The 4991-nt window shown below is 34.8% G+C and overlaps 1 pseudogene; it reads left to right on the top strand.

The window, feature by feature from the left end:
* Positions 1-2454: 2454 nt before the first annotated feature.
* LOC113926139 lies at positions 2455-2630 on the top strand (annotated as a pseudogene).
* The last annotated feature ends 2361 nt before the right edge of the window (positions 2631-4991 follow it).

Raw genomic sequence — 4991 nt, 5'->3', positions numbered from 1 at the left:
CTTCAAGTTCATGTTGTTGAGTATCCTTGTATTTTCTAGTTCGTCTCAATTTTTGAATCCTTTTCTTAGGAAATGATCTCATATCAACCTTTTTTTTTTCATATGAAAGGCTTTCTCCCAATTAAAGGAATTACAGGGATGGGGAAAGATTGTTGGAGAAGCACTAAGATCTTCTCACAGCTTTTAAAATCACAATGTGTGGACAAGTACTTGCTGCACTAATGAGGAAAAAGTGGCCTTGCTCTTGATGTGTGAAAAGCTCTAAGGACAAGATCAGCATACGTGCAGCAATTATCTCTGTTTCCCCAGATGTGTGGATAGAGTAGTGGAGGCTTTTGAAACAGGCAATTTCAATGCTGGATACTGAGGAATTACTTCTGACCACAGTGAGTGCAATGAAAATGTAACACTTTAAAAAGAGTGTTGACATATTTATTACCTATATCAGAAATGATTGATCATTTGGGATGTTGAAGAAGGGTACTTGGGAAGGAAGCAAGTGTGAAATATTAGAGTACTTGGAACCTATAACAGGTAAAGGCAGAAATCAGTATTTATTTCACTGCAGCAGGTGGTTAACAGAGGGTGGTCAGACAAGAAGTGGGGGCCAGAGAATCAAAATGTGTAAAAATAGTCATGATTGACATGAGGATCTGAGGGCTCCAGAAACAAGAAACAGGAAGCCAAAGACAATCAAGGTGAAGGAATAAGAGGAATAAATACTGAGGCTGTATATCCTCATAAGACTCAGAAAATGATCTGCTATTTAAGCTCATTTTTACCAAATTCCATAATCTCAAGAGTGTTAGACACTTCCCTATCATCTCCAGTGTTTTACTTCCTCTATGACCAGGAATTCTCAAGAAAATAATGGTCTGTATAAATATCATTCCAAGAACAGCATCTTGCAGAACTGATAAGGTTATGAGGTGGCAAGTTCTCCAACTCATTTGAGGGTGTTTCAGTGGATGGGTTGAAGCCATTAACAATTTTTGGATTCCCCTGTAAAGAGAGATCATCTAGGTTATATTCTTCTGTCACTGAAATATTCTTTGGTGGATTATTGTAATGGCTCTGCTTTTATAATAACGTTACTAACTGTGGGGGGCAGTATGGCCTTCCCAACACCTAAATAAGAGACTTGGATACATTTTATTTTCTGTTAGTAATTTGAAAAGTATACTACAGCAATGCAAATATACCAGACCAATACTTTACACGTATTTAGCCTTCAGTAGATATTTAATGAATTCATTTGAATTGTACTTGAGATGGATTAAACACACACACACACACACACACACACACACACACACACACACACACACACACACATATTTCCGAGAAGAGAATTTTCTTTTTATAAATCTGGTCCTTTATTGCTAAATGTAATGCATACAATTTAAGCTTAGATGAAATATCTAGAATATACAGTAAACTGCTCCTCCACTCTTCCTTGTTATTCCTATTTTCTACTTAGTAGATGAAAAAACTGAAGCCAAGAAACTGAAATAATTCTCTAAATGTCTTACAGTTATTTAGAGGCATAGACTAAATCTCTTTCTTCCAAGCTAATTTCATTTTCTATTTTTACTACAATACCTCAGTCAGTATACAAGCAGAAAAATAAATTATTATTTATTACCATATTTTTTCAAATGGTTTTCAAGTTGATGAAATAATAGCCTTTTCCCCTCTTAAACACATAAGCATATATATTCTGGTTGTTTTAATTTGAGACTTGTTCTTTAGTATGAATTAATAGCATTAATTATTTATTTAATAGGCATAGTCAAGTTTAACAACATACGTACCATTTCTAAATCCTTTTGGAAGTGTGTGATGATAGGTATGTTTTAAGTTTGTGACATTGGACATGAAGGTATTAAATATCATGAGTTACCTTTTCTGGTGGGTTTGAGGACAGTGATACCAGAGAGACAAGCGGTGAGAGGTAAGTGTTTCACAAGAAAAGTCCTACTACTATGCAAAGGCTGACTGAATTTCCAGAGTACATTCCAGTTAAGAAGTGACTATTTCTGCCAAAGAGGTTATGAACACTTTTCCATAGCCACAGCTCATAGAAGAGGGTTCTTACACAGACAGAATGTGTCCCCCATAGACATATAAAGCAGGGAGTGACAGAAACAGAACTTCTTCTTCTTCTTTTTTTTTTTCCTTCTTCCATACTGCAGTGGTTCTTAGAGTCAGTAAGTAAAGATCGGGACCAATCTGTGGTCAGCAGTGAAGGCTGTGAGAGACAGAAACGTCCTGGAGTCTGGTAGGATCGGAACATAGTGGGATCAAACAGAAGTGGGACAGTGCTGTGACCATAACTGCTAGATGAACATGTTCCTAAAATTCCCAGGGATTTAGGATGCTGTGTTTTGGTTAGTTAATTATTTTTAATGTGTTACATTAGTTTAGAGTGCATTTAATAATAAAGCTGATTGGATCACTTCTCAGCCTTTTGGCTAAGATCAAGTGTAGTATCTGTTCTTATTAGTTTAATAAAGCCGACTGGAGAATTTCAGGTAATCACACTTTTTTTATCTTATTCATAAGGATTAAGAGTTAGCACTAGTTTCTTAGTAAAGGGTAACCAGAAGCACCATCAAGATCCACTGAAAATCATTTTTTATTTGTGGCATTTACCTCCATGACGTATATCTCTATGAAGTTTGTGAGGATATGCCCTTGTATTTGTTAAAGATTGACTGCTCCATGCCTTGTATAGGACTTGACATCTGTGATTCTCTGACATAATGAATGAATGAACGAGAATGAATTACCTGGGCCAGAGTTACTCCTTCTTAATTAATTAGCAGGTTAAAGAACCCTTTAACATATTGTTAAATATAGATAACTTATTTGGTAAACTCCGTTAGTGTTGCTATATTTAGTTAAAGGAATATAGGATGTGCAATTAAATCTGCATTTTGGATAAAAAGAAATAATTATAAAAATAAATAAAAATAAATAAATTATAAAAATATTTTTTCAGTATAAATATGTTCCAAATATTGTATGTATTACACTTTTAAAATGTTGTTTACCCAAACTTCAAGTTTAACTGGACATCTTGTATTTTATCTGGCAATCATAACCCTACCTGACTATTAGATTAAGAATTTTTTGGGGGGGTGCCTGGGTAGCTCAGTTGGCTGAGTGTCTGCCTTTGGCTCAGGTCATGATCTCGGGGTCCTGGGACTGAGCCCCGAACTGGGCTCCCTGGAGCCTGCTTCTCCCTCTCCCTCTCCTGCTCTCCCTGCTGTGCTCTCTTTGCTTGCTCTCTCACTCTCTCTGTCAAATAAATAAATAAAATCTTAAAAAAAATAATTTTTTGTAGTATTAAAATCAGGTAAGTAAAATCCTCTGTGGTATGCTGCCTTTGAAAAGACATATTTCTATCTGAGTTTATTATATGTCTTAGTCTATCACTCAGACATTGAGATACCTTCATAGATACTTCTAGACTGTGGAAGGGTTTTTGCATTACTATGAATACTTGCTTTTCTCCTCCACTGGTTTTCTGATGCTTAATATGCTATTAATTATCATATCATTTTATAAAGAATGGTTCTTTTTTAACAAGAAAGGATTCCAGGGACCATCAGGTTCAATGTGCCTATTTCTCAAATGAGTATACTCAATTACAAAGAAGTAAAGGGATTTACAGTACAAGTCTAGTTAGTGAAAGCGGAGTTTCTTACTCTATTTCAATGGACTGTTTGACGCACCTCAAATAAATGGTGGTTGACTGAATAAACAAATACAGTTAGGCTGAAATTTTTTAAAAAAAGGTTTAATTAGTTCAATCAGATTCTTATCAAATATATGGAGAAAAAAAAGAAACAAAAATGTATTTGGCTAAGTTCCAGAGTACGTGCTTCCTAATTTAATCCTCTCAAAATCCTGTGGATTAATATTATCCCTATTTTATAAGTTTCTCAAGAGAATGAGAAAGTATCATTTGGGAGTTATCAGAAATCATCCCCCAAATACATCATTCAAATCCAGGTTTGTCTCTACCTCAAAACGGCCCATTCCTTTCCTCAGAAGTTGGCATTCTAACACATCATCAGCTAAGAAAGTGTCAGGTTGTATGGAGGTATACATTGAATTGAAATTGCAGGTATTTGTCTGAACAGTTCCAGATGAAGAAAATATGTAGAATTTGGCAGGGAAGACATCAGGAGACATTGTTGCACCAAGGAGTCCTCATTTATTTTGAACAAAACAGCACAGCCTTCCTTGACTGTTTACACTCTGTCACTATTACTGTTAGCTTGGGAAGCAGCTTCCCAAGCAACTTAATCTTCTTTTCATGGGTCCACAGGATTGTTCTACATTTTACTTTTTTTAAGTCACCATTTGACCCAAAGAGTTACCGCCATTCATTTTTGTCTTTCCTTTGAAGTTCTTTGTCTATGTAAAGAGCAAATAAGATCATGTCATTTCCTGCTTAAAATCGTTTAGGATTTTTCAAGTGTTAGTGAGAAAGTCACTTCTTGAAAGTAACTCTAACCATTTCCTTCAGCCCAGACCGAAGCCTCTATCCTCCCTTTGGCATGGATGGCAATTGCTGCATTTATCAGACTTGTCTTCCTCCCACACTAAATTTTTTGAGAGCAGAAACTTTGGCATGTTCATCATAGTGTTTTTAACATCTTGCACAATCCTAGTGCTTAGTAAGTGCTCAAATTAGTCTGTTGAATGAATATTAAGAGTGTTCTAGTTAACTAAGTTTTTATGCATAGACTTGCCAATTTTTAAAATATTTTTAAATATTTTAAATATCTTTGATGTGTTTCAGCTAATAGGGAATAGTACTGTTCGGACTCTGCCCTTAATTCCAGGCTGAGCATTATTTTTTCTATTTAAATATTTATTTATTTAAATAAATAATTATATTATTTATTATTTATTATTTTATTTTTTTATTTCTCTAAAGTGGTTTCATCCTTTTTTTTTTAAAGATTTTATTTATT

The sequence above is a fragment of the Zalophus californianus genome, chromosome 2, assembly GCF_009762305.2.
Source record: "Zalophus californianus isolate mZalCal1 chromosome 2, mZalCal1.pri.v2, whole genome shotgun sequence".
NCBI classification, from domain to species: Eukaryota; Metazoa; Chordata; class Mammalia; order Carnivora; family Otariidae; genus Zalophus; species Zalophus californianus.
Note: the sequence above shows the minus strand (reverse complement) of the source record. Positions and strands in the feature narration are given on the sequence as shown.